Source organism: Diadema antillarum, unplaced genomic scaffold, assembly GCF_040938485.1.
Source record: "Diadema antillarum isolate AM-2024a unplaced genomic scaffold, OU_Dant_1.0 seq00000766_RagTag, whole genome shotgun sequence".
NCBI classification, from domain to species: domain Eukaryota; kingdom Metazoa; phylum Echinodermata; class Echinoidea; order Diadematoida; family Diadematidae; genus Diadema; species Diadema antillarum.
Genome location: NW_027271656.1, coordinates 490,956 through 510,692, shown reverse-complemented (window position 1 = coordinate 510,692; position 19,737 = coordinate 490,956).

Below are 19,737 nucleotides of genomic sequence, written 5' to 3'. Positions count from 1 at the left end.
CTTGGACCCCTCTCCAATTCTGTATTTTCTATTTTCTACCATCAATTGGTGGTTATAGATAGAACACGTCAAAAAAGCAATTTTCCATCTTTCTATCTTAATAGAAAGAGCAAAATACGAAATTGAAGCCAATTTTCTATTTTCTATTTTGCATGTCGAAAGCAAAATTGAAAATTGACGCACCCGATTTTCTATTTTCTGTTCGGAAATACAAATTAGAAAATTGAAGAGCGCCTTCAACGTCTACTTTCTATTTTTTATTTGGAATACAAAATAGAAAATTGAAAACCGAACTCATCATTAAAAAGTGCGCGGGAATTTTGTAGTCTACCGTACTGAGCGGGCTGGATGCACGTGCGCTTAATCCAGCCATTCATCGTATCTGACCCAAATAAGCATGCATGGGATACATGTCTTGCATGTCTTCAGAACGATGAGGGCGGTCGTCAATTTTCTATTTTGCATTCTGAGTAGAAAATAGAAAGAAGAAGATGAGGGCGCTCTTCAATTTTCTATTTTGTATTCCGAATAGAAAGTAGAAAATTGAGCGCGTCTATTTTTCTGTTTTGCTTTCGACATGCAAAATAGAAAATAGAAAATTGGCTTCAATTTTGTGTTCTGCTTTTTCTATTAAGATGTTAGATGGAAAATTGCACCTTCGAGTGCTAAAGATGTTTGATCTCCTTACACTGTAGATTTATAGATTCGAGTGGAAAAAAAAAATGTGCGATAAACAAATGTATACAATTTAAATGACAGCTGTAACTGGATTCTTTGGTTGAATTGGTTTTCTTGTTACCGCTGAGCCGGTGGTGGCGCTGTCTAGGCTGCGAGTATTATAGCTCCAAGGAAGACACACGTATTCCTTGGTATAAACTCGGCCAAGAGTTAAGACCCAGTCAGTACTCTTTCAGAGACTCCAACCCCAAGCACCTTCTGATCTGGAGATTCTCCCGCCTGCAACCCTTAGCAAACGGGAGACCCAAGTTTATGTGTGCGAAGCGCGAAGTTCCTAGGGTTATAGATGCTCTCTGGTGCTATCTAAGGCTTATTTTTGCAACATACGATAGCAATAAGTAAGAAATCCTCTCAAACGGGAGACATTGAGCCAGGGCGGGAGAAATTAAATCTCAAACGGTTTTCCAAAAATGGGTTTTCGGCGGGAGATCTCCCGTCGAAAACGGGAGAGTTGGAGTCTCTGCTCTTTCTGTCCTTGAGCATGAGGATAAACTGAGTAAGGTTACGGTGCACCGGTCGGCACCTGCAAAACAACGACGACGACGACGGCGACAACAACAACAACAACAACAACAACAACAACAACAACAACAACAACAGGAACACAAATCGCAAAACAACGAAAAACAAAGCAAAACAAAATACAAACTTTAAACAAACAAGGAAAATATCTAATGAACAAAACAAAAGAAGAAATTAACATTGGATGCTTCACCATCCATTCTAAAGCCTCTGGACGCGAGGTTTGAAGATGAAAATTTCATAGACATTATATGGTATGATAATGTGAGATTAAAGACTGTTCGTGAAAAAAAGGACTGATTGTTTTGTTAATCTTTGTTTCATTTTGCGATTGCTGGTATTTTCACTTTCATCGTTTTTATCATCAGAGTAGTTTCAGAGTCATCATCTTTAACGGAAAACTATTAACGCGATTTTCTGCATAACAGTCCCGTGTTGCAAGATTTAGTGGGATATTCTACCAGTGTTTAGTACTGGATGAAACAGTAATACCATTACATGTTGTTGATGATGATGATGATGATGATGATGGTGATGTTATTACTTTTGAAAAGTTAGACAAAAAAAATAATGCAGTCCTACATGAAAGACGCATGAAAAAGGGTCTGACATTTGTAAGTCATAATGACTAGTCGTGACAGAATTAACCTACAGTATTTCTGATAAACCACTTACGAGAAGACCACCTCAAAAGATGTAGGTATTGTGACTAAAGTCTGGAGATTCCAGGATATTATAGAAGGGATAGGTTTAAGGTGACAAGTTGATCGATCAATTGAGCCAACAACGGCACACAAACACAAACACTCTTCCCGGAAGCCAAGCATGGAATAGACAGAGATTTTCGCCACATGTTAACAAGGTACTGCCGTTAAAATATTGATAGATTTTATTCATTTATTGGTTATCACACCCTGAAAAGTAAAGGCGTTGCTCGAACCGCCTGAATTTGCTGTACACGCCCTATTTCAAAGGGCGCATATATACCAGGAGCGGGACAGACGCGTCTCCACTCATCCAGCGTCTTACCATCAGTAAGGTTTGAAAACCTCGGACTAATTAGTTCTACCATCTTGGTCTAACGTGAGGTGAGTTTACACAATTACAGTTTTCAAATCGAATTTGTGTATAAAATGCAGCCATACTTTAAAAGAAAATCACCACTATAATTATGAAACCTTCAGTAGAAATGCTTCTGATGTTAATGAGAAGCAAACCAACCGCTTAACTTAACCAAGAACGATATAATGTTTAATAGATGACATCTTGCATCGAATTGTTTTTGTTGCAAGTGGTTGATGAATTGCTGTTCGTCATACGTCACTAATAACCACCAATTATTCAGTGTTTCAGTAGTAGCCATGCTAAAAATGTCTGCAACTTCAAATAGGTCACATTGACATTATATTGCTTCTACAAAAGGAAGGAACGAATATGCACCGACTCATGATATCGGGACCTTTCAGACCCTCTATTCGCAGAATTAATAATACTGAAGGTGAACGACATTAATTAATTATTATTTGTTTGTCTGTTTGTTTTTTTGTTTTCTTGTTTGTTTGTTTTTTTCAAAACTCACTCGTTATGTTTCGCTTACATAACGGTCAGTTGCCATCTTCTTTTTTCTCATTCTTTCAGTTAAACAAGGATATACATTCTTATCCCACTAGACAATCTTATATAAATTTGATTTACATAGCCTAAAACGGCGATGGCTCTGAAGTCTATCAGACACACCGAACCCAATATTTTGAACTCTTCCTTCTGAAATTCGAAGTTTAAAGTCCATGTATACTATTCTAACTCTTTTAAGAAAGCTGTAAAAACAACGTTGTTCTCTGGATATCAGTGATTTCGTTTTGTCATTGTAAGTGTACTATACATGAAATTCCTTCGTTAATCTAGTGCGTAATCTTGTAACCGACCATGACCTGTAACTGTTCACCTGTATATCAGGGAGAAAATATTTTGTCATACCTTGCTGATCAGTGATCCATGTAATCTTACTTTGTGTAAACCTTTAGTGAAAGCAGATTGACCTCTCCTTTGCTTTCTCCTTCCTTCTATCCTGTCCCTACACAAGTCATCCCTCCCTCCTATTTTTTTCTCCTATTTTTTTCGTCGTATTGTGTACGAGGGCTGCATGAAAATCAGGCCACCTCTTGTATCATTTATTATATCGCTGACACGTTTTGTTTTTGTACATTGTAAAGGAAGTGAAGAAAAACTACTTCGTTCACAACTTATGTTTATGTATGTGATGTATACATGGCACCGACAATACGTTTCCATGTATGTGTATGTACAGTGATAACGCAGGAACCAATAAATCAAATCAGCTCAAATCTAATCAATCAAAAGAAAAAGTCAAATAATATACACACAGGTCCAACCCGAGTATGAAGTTTTATAGCAGGAGGTAATCAGCTGTAAAAGAGATTGAAATTAACAGTAGATTTCGTGCTCGTTGTTAATTGGCTTAAAAAGAAGACGAGATGTGGTAGATATCAGTGTCGAATATATTGCAAATTTCTGATGCAAGCTTGCAAAACTAATCGAGCTCGCGCAAACGGGATACTCATTCACAGCCAATATCAAAGCATTGAATTCTTGATTTCATTTTCACTCTATACACGTGAAGACATGACAGGTGTGATATATCGACCGACTGGAGAGAGAGAGAGCGATTTTGTTTTCTGTGATGATTCCCGTATCGATACTCCACTGACTTCCAAGCTGATCACTTAACATGAGTTTGACTTGCCTGAGAATAGAAGATTCAAGATTCCAGATTCCAGATCCAAATTCAGTTTCATTTCCATCAAAAAGACAGAGAAATTATATACAATGTATAAGCAGTACATATTAGTAATAATTGCAAAAACGTTAATTAACAAAGTGCATGTTAAAATGGAACATGTATAAAGTCAATATCTTACCTGGTATAAAATGTCAATTATGATAATCAGGGACGAAAATCGTGAGACGAGGAGTATGTTCAATGTCCGCTACATAAAACAATATTTGTATTATTTTCTTCATTGATATGCAGACAGCAGAATCAACGTTGTCATGGCGACAAAGGCCTGTATCTGCTTGTTGGCTGCGGTATTTATTCTTGGTAAGTGTGTCAAACCATTTCCTTATTATCACACCTCAAAGGGTAAAATCGGAAATGGCCCATTTTTGTTGCTGTTGTTATTGTTGTTGTTACTAAAAGCGACATTGACCTTAAAGGGATGGCATAGCATTGGTGGAGGTGGGGATTGAGCTTTTAACTTTTTGCGAGATTATGAAGTAGTACAGAGCATACCATTCTAAGAGGAATTCAAAGTTTATTTGATGAAAATCGGGTATGGAATGGTGGAGATATAAAAAAACTGAGGAAAAAAAACAATCATAATAAAAGATGGGTCCCATCTTTTATTAGGACAGCTCTGTTTTGGATATCTTAGCCATTTCAAAACCAATTTTCATCAAATAAACGGTGGATTCTTCTTGGAATTACGTCTTTCGTATTTCATAAGAGCTTCCTCGTCACCTCAGTGCAAAATGTTAGAAACGTGAAGTTAGGTCGGAACAAACACTATACGATCCCTTCAAGGCATTTAGAAGGCTTGAAACGACTTTTTCCACTATGTCCCTTTAAAGATACACAAAAATCTTATCCTTAAGACGATCGTCTGAAATGAATTTGATAATTACAGAATGAGATATTGAGAAAAATTTTGACATATATACTTACATTTGTCGATAAGGAGGTTTTTTCCCCGTAGATGGCAGCATTGCAAAAATAGTGAGGTTTACTGACTCAATATGGATTTTATATTATCAAATTGAGTGTGGGGGTGGAGGAATCGGACACTCTAGTGCTGCGTTTACACCATGTTCACGGCAACCACGGCACCCAAGCTTCAGGCCACCGTGGACAAAACGGAATGGACGTGATGTGGTGAGACGGGATAGGCAAACGTGATAGGCTGTGATTGCCGTGGTTGCCGTGTCAGATTTTTAAACTGTCCAAAAAAAAAAAAAAATAATTGCCACGGCAGTCCCGGTGCTAATGAGGATTCTTGTGTGCAGTGATAAAACGGGGAGAATCCAACGAAACACGACGGAACGTAATAGGCGGTAACAAAACTTGTAGCGGGACGCGACGGAAAATATTGAAGGTGTAACCTGACCAGACGCCGTGAGAACAGCGTCTGATAGCTATAATTATGTTCACCTGGGCATGGACTAGAACAAACAAGACCAGAACGCAAAGTGGGGAAAACAGGAGAATGTCTCATCTACCCACGGCCCACTCCTTTTTGGACAAAATAATACGGCTGTCGTGGCCACGGGAAACATGGTGTAAACGGGTGTTAAACACAATATCACGTCACGTCTAATCCGCCTTATAAGGCAGTAAGGTAAACCTTAAAAAAAAATCAGGATGAGAACTGTTTCGTCAACATTGCACAGCAACTGAGAAGGCTTTGGAATATTAGAATGTCACAAGTTTGTCAGTTTTCACCGAATATGAGCATTCGTTATACCACTGCGTATCCTGATCACACGTAGAAATAAAATCATCATATTTTCATTGCACGGAGTATAGGCAGAAAACGATCTGATTTAGTCCGTAATTTAGTAACCACCACAATTCCTAGGTGAAGAAGTCACAATTACCAATAATTGCAAGGTTATAGAAACGCACACACACACACACACACATATATATACACACACACACACACACACACATACACACATACACACACACACACACACACACACACACACACACACACACACAAATGATGTGATAAGAAGGATACATGCAGTTTCGATTATTCTAGCCCCAAAAATGGAAAATGCGAGAAAAAAAGGTCAGTGTTGGAGGACGTGTGGAAAATATGATTGCTTTATCACCATTGATTCGCGGAAACATGTGAAAGTTTAGAATTCTATAGCCTTCTTAATCTCTTGTCTGCTTTTGATGAAACTTCCCTCTCTCGATTTGTTCTATTTTGCTCTATTAACTGAAGACAACACTGACATAATGTTGAATTGGCATTCTAAGCTGGTGTGAATGTACTGTTAAAAGGGGAATCCAGTCCAAATATATTAAGTTAGTCTGATAAGAAAGAGTAAAATATTATGAGTTCAATGGTATAATTCTGATCGAATTCGGATGAAAAAAAATGACATTATGAAGTTTCGCTACTTTTTTTTTTTTGGGGGGGGGGGACAGTTCTTGAACGGACAATATGAATATACAAATGACAAAGTGAGCATGTCATTGAACCCACACGCATACATCTTTATATGTATGATATTATATAGGAATCCTGTAAAAAATGTGTGTGTGCGCGCATTTGTGATAATACAATTGAATTAAAATACCGTTATAAGATTAAAGGAAACCAAAATCCAAAATGTTATGTGTGGACAACAATATAAAGAAAATACAAAGGGAATTCCACAAAGATTAACTTTTTTAATGAAATTTTTTTATAATGAAAAACTTTTTTAATGAAAAATTACTTGCCTAACCGCTTTTGGGGATATAATAATTGCTACCCTTAACATATGTCAGTATCAAGCTGATGGAACGTGTAATTTTCATGAAAAATAAAGTTTTGTTGAATTCCCTTTATATCTTTTATTGTATTATTGTTGTCCACACATGACGGCATAACTTCTAGTGGTCTCCTCATCCAGCAGTTGCAACACCAACATTGTTAAAAATTCATAACTTTTGCATCGATAGTACGATTTTCCTCAAATTTTCACTGATGTGTTCTACTAATGTTGCTGCTTTCACTCAATCCAACTTTCTCTTTGGGTTTTGGTTTCCTTTAATTACTCTTTGCAAGGCGAAAATGGTAACGTTGGAGTGAAATGAAATGGAATGAAAATCAACTTTATTCCGAAATTGAGACAATGAATGTCAATTGGACTCGTATGATTTCACAGGTATCGTCAGCACCACCGCACAGGATGACGGGTCAGTCGAATGCACACGGCTCGAGATGGCTGAAATCAAGTCGCGATACCCCAACTGCCCAAAGTGCCGAAAGAGCAGCCAAAACGGCGACCCTAAGTGTGACTGCGGCGACACGGGAAGCGGGCCGGGATGCAACGAGTAGAAGTTATTAAGTTCACATCCTTGATTATAAAAAGACGTGTTCACATGAACGCGTCACATGGAGACTCAAAAAAGCCCTAAATATGCTGGTCTTTAGGATTAAAGGTATATAGTAATAATGAATGGACTATTATTCACCGACAAATAAGACCATATACTCTTTTCTTATTTCTTGTGGCAGTATTGACCACTTGTAAACCTAACATTCTCAGGAGAAGCTTATAAAGTTATATTCTAGGTATGCAAAAAGAGCAAATGCTGCAGTCGACTATGAAGAGAATCAGGAATAGAAAAACCAGAAGACAGAAAAGTACCAGTATAACAGGTTTAGGGCACGAACAAATTCAAAAGAGAAATCGAAACAAATGAGAAACTGTTAAAGCGGCTGACGTTCAAATAATATAAATACAATTAAACTCTCTTTATTATCTAGTTGTACAGTATTGAAAGAAGAAAAAATGACTGTGTTTGATGCTGCTGTCCTGATTCACTCGCTCAATTCAATTCGAAAATTTGCAATTATTTTCCCTTTTACACCGGATCTCCTCCCTAAATCAAGAATACCGTGAGAACAGGAGTAAACTGTGAAATTATTTTTCTCTTGGAATGACTGTTCTGCATTGTGATTCGCATGACTGAAAGATTATGTCATTGATGCAATGATAGCATTCAATGTGTTTGTTTTTATTTTTACGTGAATTTTGACTGACTACAAAGAAATACACTTGATATGAAATAAGCTTTGTTTACCGGTCATCTAATGTCAATGTCTGAATTACAGCAAGTCGGGGAAAGAGAGACATTCACTTCCGCTACGTTTATATCAGCTACAGCAAAGGCAGAAAATGAGTGTGTAGGTATAAACAGCCAGAGAGAAAGACGAACAATAGATCAATAGAGAGTGAGAAAAAAAGAGAAAAGAGGGATGGGGCGAATGCAAAAAGACACGCAATGTGTACCATTCTATTGTCTGAGACTTCATCACAGCAATCGCATCAAATCATATGCTAGTTTCATATATAGAGTGTATGTCAAATTTAAGTGTGTGTGTGTGTGTGTGTGTGTGTGCGTGAGTGTATGTGTGTGTGAGTGTGCTTGCGAGTTAAGTTGACACACCTTCGAGTACTAAAGATGTTTAATCTCCTCACACTGTAGATTTATTGATTCGGGAGGAGGAAATGTGCGATAGAGAAATGTACTACAATTAATCAAAAGTACAGGTGTAATTGGTGTCTATAGGCTGCGAGTATAGCTCCAAGGAAGACACACGTATTCCTGGGTATAAACTCGGCCAAGAGTTAAGACCCAGTCAGTACTCTTTCTGTCCTTAAGCATGAGGATAACCTGCATAAGGTTACGGTACACTGGTCGGCACCTGCAAAACAACGACGACGACGACGACGACGACGACGACGACGACAACAACAACACAAATCACAAAACAGAAGGAAAAAAGTAAAACAAAATACAAACTTTAAACAAACAAGGAAAACATCTAATGAAACAAACGAACAAAAAGAATTAACACTGGATGCTTCACCCTCAATTCTAAAGCCACTGGAAACTAGGTTTGAAGATGACAATTTCATAGACATTATACGGTATGATAATATGAGATTAAAGACAGTTCATAAAAAAGGGACTGAGTGTTTTGTTAAGCTTTGTTTCTTTTTGCGATTGCTGGTATTTTCACTTTCATCGTTTTTATCACAAGTGATTTCAAAGTCATCGTACTTAACGGAAAACTATCGACGTAATTTTTTGAATAACAGTCCTGCGTCGCAAGGTTTAATAGGATATTGTACTAGTTTTTTTATCAAAATATGAAACAGTAATACCATTATATATGTTGATGACGACAATGATGATGATGATGATGATGATGATGATGATGTTAGTACTTTTTGACAATAAAGAAATAAAATAAATGCAGTCCTATGTGTAAGACGCATAAAAAAGGGCCTGACATTTGTCAGTCATTTTGACTAGTAATGACAGAATTAACCTATTTCTGATAAACCGCTTACGAGCAGACCGCGGGAAAAGATGTGGGCAATGTGACAAAAGTTTGTCGAGATTCCAAGATATTATAGAAGGGATTGATTTAAAGTGTCAAGTGTATCGAACAATATTGCACCCACAAACACAAACTCAAGCTAAGCATGGTATAAACGGAGATTTTCGCCACATGTTGCCAGAATACTGCCGTCAAAATATTGATAGATTTACATCGATTAGTTGTCACATCCTAAAAAAGGAAGGTGTAGTACGAACCGCCTGAATTTTGTGGTACACGCCCTTTTCCGTAAGGTGCATAAACCAGGGGCGGTCATCGGGACAGGTGTTTCTCCGCTCCAGCTGCATGCGTCCTACCATCAGTAAGAATTGAAACCTCAGACGAGTTAGTTCTACCATCTTGAGTCTGACGTGAGGTGAGAGTATTACATTAAGTACATGTAATACGCGTGAAGTCTATAGTGATTACTATGGCATTAAGGAAAATCATTTTCCTCTCTGATACCCACTGCGATTATTGCATGAAACTCGTGGAGCAAGACATGCTTGTGGACAGAGAAAAGCGAGAGTGAAGAGGAAGATGATGGGTCAAAACCAGGGCACGTGAGGCATGATATATAAGCTCCCCAAAATAAAGGAGTGTAAAATAGAATTGCTGTAAGCGATGAATAATCGTGGTAAAAATATGACAAAAAACAATTAGGCTTACATAAAAAAAACTCATTCTGAAATTTTAAAATTTCTTTAATTTAAAGATTAAGGTATTCAAACTTAAAGCTTCTTATATACAACTATCAAGAGAGTTCCAAAATTTCGGACCAGAAAAAGAGAATACAGGTTTAGCCGCGAAAATAGTTCTGGTTAAAGGCAAATGATATTCACTGGATTGTCGACTTTTATATGAATGGACAGTTTCGTTTTTAACGAATATAGAGTCAAAATTGCACAGCCATCCAGCAGCATGGCCTCGAGAAAGGAAACCCCTCCCCAACTGATGCCCAACGTGAACACACAAAGCCAAGATGCAAAGTGTGATTGATGCAGCGACCCAGAAGAAGGCGGACCGGACTGCACAGATGACAACCAGGCAGCGTCAGCGAGCAATCCAGGGCCAGCGAACAATCCATCGCAAATCGAACACCATGAGAGTTTAGGAGGTAATAAATATTGAAATCCTTGATGAACTCTCTCTCTCTGTGCAGATGAGCCAAAATGTGCAAAAATTTCACATACGAACCTATGGACAGGTAAATAATGTGGCAAACAAATAGTTAAGTAATGAAGAGACGTGTGCACATGACCAAAATAGTCTGTATAAAATGAGATGATAGATATATGGAGACTAAAAAAAGCCCTAAAATGCCCGTTTTTTGGATTTGGAAGGATATAACGTGATTATACGATTCATTAACAAATAAGATACTCCTGTTATTTCTTTAGTTTTATCGTGGCAGCACGAACCACCTGTAAACATGCCATTCTCAGGAGAAGCTTGTAAAGTCATATTCCAGATGTCCAAAGAGAGAAACTGCCGATGCCGACTATGAAGAATTAGGAAAAGGTAAAAACACACACAAAAAAACCTGAATGACAGAAAATTAGAAGTATAACATGCTTGGGGCACTAGCAGATTTAGAAGAGAAAGCGGAACAAAAAAGAAACTGTTAAACGGCCCATTCTAAGACATTAAAGGGGCGGATAGAGGAATTCCGTAAAGGGTCAGTGGATCCGCCACTGATGTTTCAAAGAAATTGCAAATGAAGTTTAAGCCAGCCCCACTTATAACAATTCCCTTCCTCACGGAAAAGATTTGTGCATCACAAAGTGAAGAGAATACCATTCTCCTTTCTATTTCGAAAACCTACCGAAACTCGCCGAACACACCAGATATTTCTGACGTCACTGAATGGAATTAGCAAGCAAAAGCAGACTACGCCCTATAGACAATTTTATTTATATTTAGTCAATGTAGCAGCGGAAAGTGTCCCCAGAGTGCGCGCCCTCCCCTGCCCGTGCTCTACGCTTCCTCTCGAAGCAAACTGCCCCCTTCAGAACACCACTTAACAGTACCTAACAAATTATTTGAATATCTATACAGATGCACGTTTATAGTTGTGTAGAGATCAGCAGATTTATCTTATTCAATTCAATTCAATTCAATTCAATAGTTTATTTATTTCCATCATCACAAAGAAAAGAAAAGAAAAAGTTGACATAATCCAAAGTGATACAATTTTTTTTTTTCATTTCTCTTACACTCGTCTGATAAAGGATTTTTTTCAATACAATATAAAGTATATTATACACGAATGATGTCGTAAAAAAGAAACAATGCACTTTGTCATGGCAACAAAAATAGTAAATAATCACAATGATGGAAAACAGTGTTCCACTAAAAAAGCCACGCTTGTAAAACGTGGAACACTGGAACAAAACAACAACAGCACCAATTTGTTATACCAATAAGACATATTCATTTTAAATTCTTCTATATACTATTGTACATTTACTCATTGATATAATGATGTTGATACTATAAACAATACTTACTAGGATTTTAGGATGCAAACGTATAAACTACAATGTATATAACATATCACATTTGTGGCACAGACACTATTGGGCCAGGTGTGCCAGGAAAATTGAACGGAAAGGAAGATATGCAATCGGCCACAAAAAACATAACGACGACGACAACAACAATAACACAATACACAGAAATAACAGAATTTGAGGAAATGCACTCAAACAGATACTGGACAACGAAGAACGAGGAAAAAGGAGCAGGGAAGAATAGAGAAGGAAAAAGACAGGGATGGAAAAGGGCTGTGGACACACTACAAAATCTCAAGGAAAAGTGAAACATGACGGGTTTTTTCATTGAACAGAATTAACTGGTATATTTAGAAAACAAATATTCAAAAAGAGGGTAACTGATAATAATTATGAAATTAAAGCAGATTACGAACGAGGATGGTAATGACAAGACTACAGAACACTTTCTATGACGATTTGACGATTTTGTCACAATCAGTTGCAAATTACCTGTTTGATGAGACTTTGGCCCACTGGATCTGTAGGCTTCTTCAGATTAAAAGCTGTGAGAGAGTCATTTTCCCACTAGCCGACGTATGTTAAGGTCTTAAAGTGTGACCCGGTCTTAAAGTGTAACTCGATGCCTAGGCTTCTGAAAATGTGTCAGAGCGATGCGTATGCAGCGGTCGAGCACACATTTCGTTGTGCCAATCTCCCATGGGAGAGAGGCTCAGCGCCAGTGGTCATGTGGTGCAGACTCATTTACGACCAACAAGGGTGTGTGCCTGCAAACTAGCGGTATATCATGATAAATAATACATTTGTCATCATCAAGCACGTTCATTTCAATTCAATTCAATTGAATTCACTTGTTCTTCAACATGATATCAATGAAATCTTTAAAGAATACAAACTACTTAAAGGCAAAGGACCTTACCTTGTCACCAACGAAATAACAAAATTCATGTCAAACTATTACAGATTAATAACACGTGGATACTGAAGAACGTAGGAGTTCACTAGAAAGCAATAACTTGACATGTACTCCTCAGAGTATAACCTTTCTAAAGAAATAGATTATATAGAGGGCAACTGGAGAGAGGAAAAGAAAGGAAACAAACTTCTTCTTTTTTGCACAAAGAACTAAGGAATGAAAATAGTTACTATACTACGCAGCACACCACATCTCGAGACATACGAGCACGGACAATATTAGGACAAGATGCCTGTACTTCAGAATATAATAGGAAGGGGGATGCAGACATGAGCTATAGGTTTGATACATTAAAAGAAAAAGAACAAAATGAAGAAAAAAGAGCAAAATCAACGATAAATAGAATTACGATTTTTTTTTCATAATGTATTTCTTATTTTGTTTGTAAGATTTATTAATTTTTCTTCAACATATTTTGCTATAGATTATGAATCATAATCATTTTCAGCGTTCAGCGAAATCTCAGAAAATATCAGATTACTATGTACATGATGTAAAGGGAAAAAAGAATGAATGTGCACGATAATTCTATTATCAAAAATTGCATTACCAACATTAATGTGCAAATAATTACATAAGAAATTATGGATTTTTTTTTGTGTATACCTTCTTCAATAATAAGAACCAAATGATAGAGTTAGGCAAATAGTATAGTTAAGTTAGAAGCTTCATGTTAGATTATGGCGGTATCCAGGCGTGTCCATGGTAGGGGGAGGTGGAATTTTCACATTTCCAGCATCTTCTTGAAAAATATAATTGTGACATATACATCTCAACTAAACTTAAATTTGGGAGATAGCATCCCTGGGTAAAGGAATCCCACTTTGTTTGAAGGGGCACCAAATCCAAAGACCTCAACATACGGGACTGTTTGAACAAAATACAGCCAAATCTTCTCCAGAACCAGAAGTAACAGAGCTGATGCAATGCTATATTAAAAGGTGAATGTATGAATGATTTCTTTTTATTTGCTATGTCGGACGGGGGCGGGGGAGGAGGAGGGTGGCGTAATGTTCATATTTTTGACATCTTCTTCAAAAGATTTTTACTTTGGCAGCTAGCATCCCCAGAGTAATTCAACACCTAACACTGTATTGTTATATAAACAATGTAACGGTTTTGCTGGCTTGTAACTCTTTTTTTTTGTGGACTTTTATTTGCTCAATTTTTGCCTATAGTACATTCCTGACTGTTTTACATCCCAAGATGAGGAAGATCCTCTGTGGTTTTTCACTTTGAAACCCCAGATGGTGGCCACTGATGCAGCGAAGGAAAGTGATTTCATCATTTTTATTGTCTTTCTCTTTTTTTTCTGATCGTTGAGGTATCTACTGCTTTTATGGTAAAATCCACAATTTTATCTGGAAATGCAAACTTCATTCCCCATGCTTTCACTTTTCTTTTTATTTTATCTCTGCTTTCTTTCTTGATGATTTCCTTATTTCTCATTTGCAAAATTAGCCATGATTAATGGTGAACAAATAAGTATGTTTTCGAAGGTGTTTGTTGATACATTATACATGTACCAAACAGAAACAGCAATAAATGATATGAAAAGAACTGCTCACATAGGACCTGACGTGTAGGCCTACATATTGGTATCTGCTCCACGTAATGTGCGGTTTATTGCACATGATTGTTCTCGAAAACACCCCACAAAATATCCTGCATACAGAAATGATCATCCCTATTGTGATTATTAAGTGTACAAACATTTTACAAGTCACTATGATAAGGAAAAGTTGCTTGGTATATCAAATATTATTGTAGAGGTTTTAACATCTACAAGTATCATATTGCTGCTTAAAGTCATACAAGACACTCGCACATCACGCGTTAACAACACACTGACACGAGGCACTCACATCAAGTTATACATAGATTAGCTACCAAACCAAATTGTGCAAATATAAAAGTTCTGATATAAATGAGTTGGTAAGCTTTGAAAAATATAACGTGATTCTGCTGACAGTCGCTTATACACACTGCACAGTATACCAAATCCTTTCCGAGCAATACAATATTAAAATGTATCTTGACATGACGTGCATCATACATAAATAAGGTTGGTCACCTCAGAGTGACAATATGTACGTTTTACAGTGTGCAATAATCTACTTTGATAGTTCAAGGGAAACATTGCACACACGTTTGTTATGGAGCCCATTTCAGTCCCCTCCTGAGCATTGTTTGGGAGGGGAGGATTACCACACTATTATTTTGAATTACACATCGACAGTATTGCGTAATATGCCATCACTGATAATGCCCTTTTCGACAATGCAATGCATATTATATGTTTCTAAATCTGCCCTCAAAGGCTCCAATGTGTGAGATTTCATTATGATTACTCAAAAGCTGAGAAAATATCTTTAGCGAATATCTATTAAGACACTGAGAACAAAAAGAGCAAAAAACCAGCCTATTACAAATTCCGAATTTGCTTGTGTCTAATGGTAACAGTGAACATTTACATACAATATTTTTGCACACTAACGCATCAAATAAAAAAAGGAATTATATGAATAAACAAATACTTGCTGATAAAAAAGCTGAAATACCCGTGAAATCGTGAAATAAATGAATATAGAAATGGCAAGATTGAAACCTTGTCACACTCCCAGGTACAATGACTCTCCAAAGTAGATATTTAACAAATGTTTAAATAGAAAACTTTTCATGGATGATACTTTGGCAACTGAATGCAACTTACATTGTAAATTTTGACGATCATAGAATATGTACAGATTATTAGTTTATTTAGATACCGTCACACACTACTACAACACATACAATACTACAGCTTGGAATACCAGAATGCTGAACAGGTCAACTGGCAGTGGAATAGCTGGAATGTAATTAACATATTATACATGCATGTGTATACATCAGAAATGGCAAGATTGGGAGACTTGTTACAGTCCCAGTCAGAATGACTTCCAAGTCACAGAAGTTATTTGGCAACTGAAAACAACTCAAGTTGAACAATCATCGATATGATTATAGTCCTATGTACAATCCATTGCTTTTTATATCATCACACACTACTATAACAAGTACAAAAAATGAGTCTGGAATGCTAACGCCGAGTAGGTTGGATTTGAAATACTGCGGCTGGAATGCCAGCATCACCACTGCCTCGACACGCCAATGACTGTCTATCTTCTTGCCATTCGCCGAGCCTTTCTTCGCCATCATCATCTGATTTTCTGCCTGGACGTGGTTGACACTGACACTCAAATAGCGATGTAAACAGGAACAAACACCACAATAACAATGCTCTGCAATTCATTTTCGAAACTTTCAAAGTGCAATTCTTATAGCAAGCGAGCGGGAGACGGAAAGAACTGGCTGATAACGTACTCAAAACCACGGATGGTGTGTGAGCAGACGACAGAAAGAACTGGCCTATAAACTTATCCAAAACCACAGGTGGCACTCTATATGTTAGACACATTTTCAGAAGCCTAGGCACCGAGTTACACTTTAAGACCGGGTTACACTTTAAGACCTTAACAGACGTAGCTGGCGCACGCCGATCTGAGAGAATGGGATCGTATATTGAGGAAAGTGAGTATTGCCCCAGGTCTCGGTTGAAAGTTATTCTGTAAAAAACCTCACGATGGATAAGGGAAGCCATCAACATTCGCAAACAACAAGGAAAAATAAGGTTAAGGGAGGATGCCTGTGTGCTCGAACAACAATTCAATGAAAGCAGGTTTACAACAAATCTTGTGATATCGGTATGTTAACTATGAATTGAATTAAGACAAACGTGTGCTCTTTCTCCCCTTCCCTTTCTCACACACACACACCCACACACACACACCCGCACACACACACACACACACACACACACACACACACACACACACACACACACAAACATACATGTATTATAATTTCGGAACTTCAGGTGACGTATACTATAAGGAATATCAGGTCAATGTAATGAATTCAGGAAAATACTCTTTGCTGCATGTCTTACACTGATATTTCCCGCGTTTGAAATTACGTCGCTCCAAATACATCGCTTAGTCTCTTCAGGTCTTCTAGACGAAACAAACCAATATACACGTGCATGTACAAGCATACATCAATCATTCATCCACTCTATATTTATTCAGCCACTTATCTTTTCTCAGTGAAATCGGGAAATAAAAAAATGGTATGATACTCACGAGAATTGCATGGCAAATGTTTTGAGAGAATTACAAAAATACAAATCCTCAGATACTTATTAAATAGGAATTGCACGGCAAATTAGAAAGAAAGAGAGAGAGAGAGGGAGAGAGAGAAATGCAAATCACAATGATGGCAAAATCAATATCCTCCAGAATAACATCATTTCTATGTTTTACTCAAACACTCAAAGATTCATGGCGACGCTATGTCAGAATGCTTTTGTCAATCGTCCAATTCTAATACTATCAATATTTACAATGATTATTAGTTTTGTTTTATGTTTGTTTTCTGGGCACTGTTCAATACACAATATGCCTTTCTGTACAGAGCAAAGATTTTATGAAATTTACCATGATTGTGATTGCGCGCCAAATGTAATAACCCTGTAAAATTCTGTGAGACATTATGAATCATCACTTATTGTTTGTCTAAAAGCGGACGACCCCCATTCATTTTAATTCAGAAAAAGAAAGAAAGAAAGAAATTCAAAACGGTAGCAACATTCCATTTGTATAGTTCCTGGAAAATGCACAGACTTTACATGTTCTCACAAAATAACTTCAAACGAATGATGAAATCTTTTGTACATGAACTTTCATAACAGGCTGTGGAAACCGACCAATGATTATAACAACAAAAGATAACAGATTCAAAATCACTCTATAAGGTACATATAATTATATCTAGATTGTTTGCAACACCAAGCAAAATTTGCATAAATTAAACCGTTGCTGTTTATTTGTCTGAGTTTCAGTACAGTCATTCTTGCAAAGCTATTGAGTTGGTACAATCAATGATAAATGAGTTTTCTTATCACTGAAAATTGTGCTGTATTTTGAGGCCTATAGAATGGAGCTTGCATTGAATCCATTTTATTTCCACCAGTAAAGGGAGGTAAAATATTGTCACAGGCATATACAACAAAATAAAACAAATTTAAAGGTTCTTTTATATTAGTATCAACAGGATTTCAAAATTTCGGACCGGAAAAAAGAGAATACAGATACAGCAAGAACAGTTCTGGTTAAAGGTAAATGTTATTCATTGGATTGCCGGGTAGGATATAAATGGAAAGTTTCATTTTTGATATACATAAAGCCAAATACAGAAGGGAGAGAATTATTGTTAACCTTAACATTGTCCTAAATACAAACGATGTAAATCGTAAGTGTTTAGGATGCTGTTTTCATAAGATAAAGCATCAGTATGGCACCCCGCCCTGGCATTCGTTCATATGGCCTTATACTCTCCAGATGCCCATTACACATCTCAAGGGATACGGAGACCGGATATTTTCCTCTATCCCTCCTCTCCTATGGAACTTCCTCCCATCTTTTCTCCGTGAGGTTGACAAACTGGATCACTTCAAAGCCTCACTCAAAACTCACATTTTTCACCAGGCATTCAATTGCTAACTCTCTTGAGGGAGTCTGCGCCATTGAATGTTTCTATAACAAAAGAATATATGGCGCTATACAAATGATATGGATCATCATCATCATCATCTTCATGATTCCTTACAAATGATACGAATATCCTTTTTCTGTAGTAATAATATTCTTTCTTAATAAGAGTTATATGTGTTTCCCTCAGGCAAGTATTCCACGGTTTAAACAGAGCAATATCAAAGTAAGAGTATAACATGAAACAAGCATTTTTGGAAGAAAAAGAAATAACTTTTTTTTTTATAAAGCCTATGTTTCTTGAGATACTACGACTTATAGTCGATATGTAATTTCCAGGTAAGTCTTTTATCCAGAATAAAACCAAGGAAATTGATTAAAGATGTTTCCTCTATAATTGTGTCATCAAGGAGAATATTGGAGAATATTCCGTGGTATAATTTCCAGAGAATTACTCAAAAACATACACTTAGTTTTCTTGTAAATTTATCTACAATTTATTTGCTCTTATACACTGAAGTGATGTCATCAGTTCAATGTTTAAAGCATCAATCAATACATCAGGATCAGTGCTAGATAAAAACACATTAGTGGCGTCAGCAAATAATAAAAACAAAAGATATTTAATGAATTGGACAAAGAACAAATAAAAGGGGTCCAAGCTAAGCTTCCTTTCAGAACACCACAACTTATGTTTTGCATAATAGATTTATAAACAATTAATTTGATAAGTACATATTGTCTGCGATTAGTGAGGTATCTCCTGTACCACTCCAAGACCTTTCCTCTGATACCATAATAGATGATATATGGAAAAGTATATCATGATCAATGATATCAAAAGCCTTGGAGAAGTCCAGAAAGTTTGTACAATGCATATCATGCGTTACATAGAACTCCGCGAAGACATTGAACGCTTGATGGAATAGAGAAGTGTGAAATAGCACATTTTGTGGGAATGTCATGTGATTAGCATTCGACCAATCGGGCAGCAAGTATCTGTATCTTTCATAGTGTGATGTGAAACAAGCGCTGTGGCATATAGTGGATAAGACTCCCGACTCCCGATCGGAGGACCCGAGTTCGATCCCACCCAGTGCTTACGTCCTTGGACAAGATGTTTTTACCCACTATGTCCCTCTCGACCCAGGTGTATAAATAGGTACCTGGCAACCCTAGGGTAATGATAATGACAGGGTCCTCTGGTG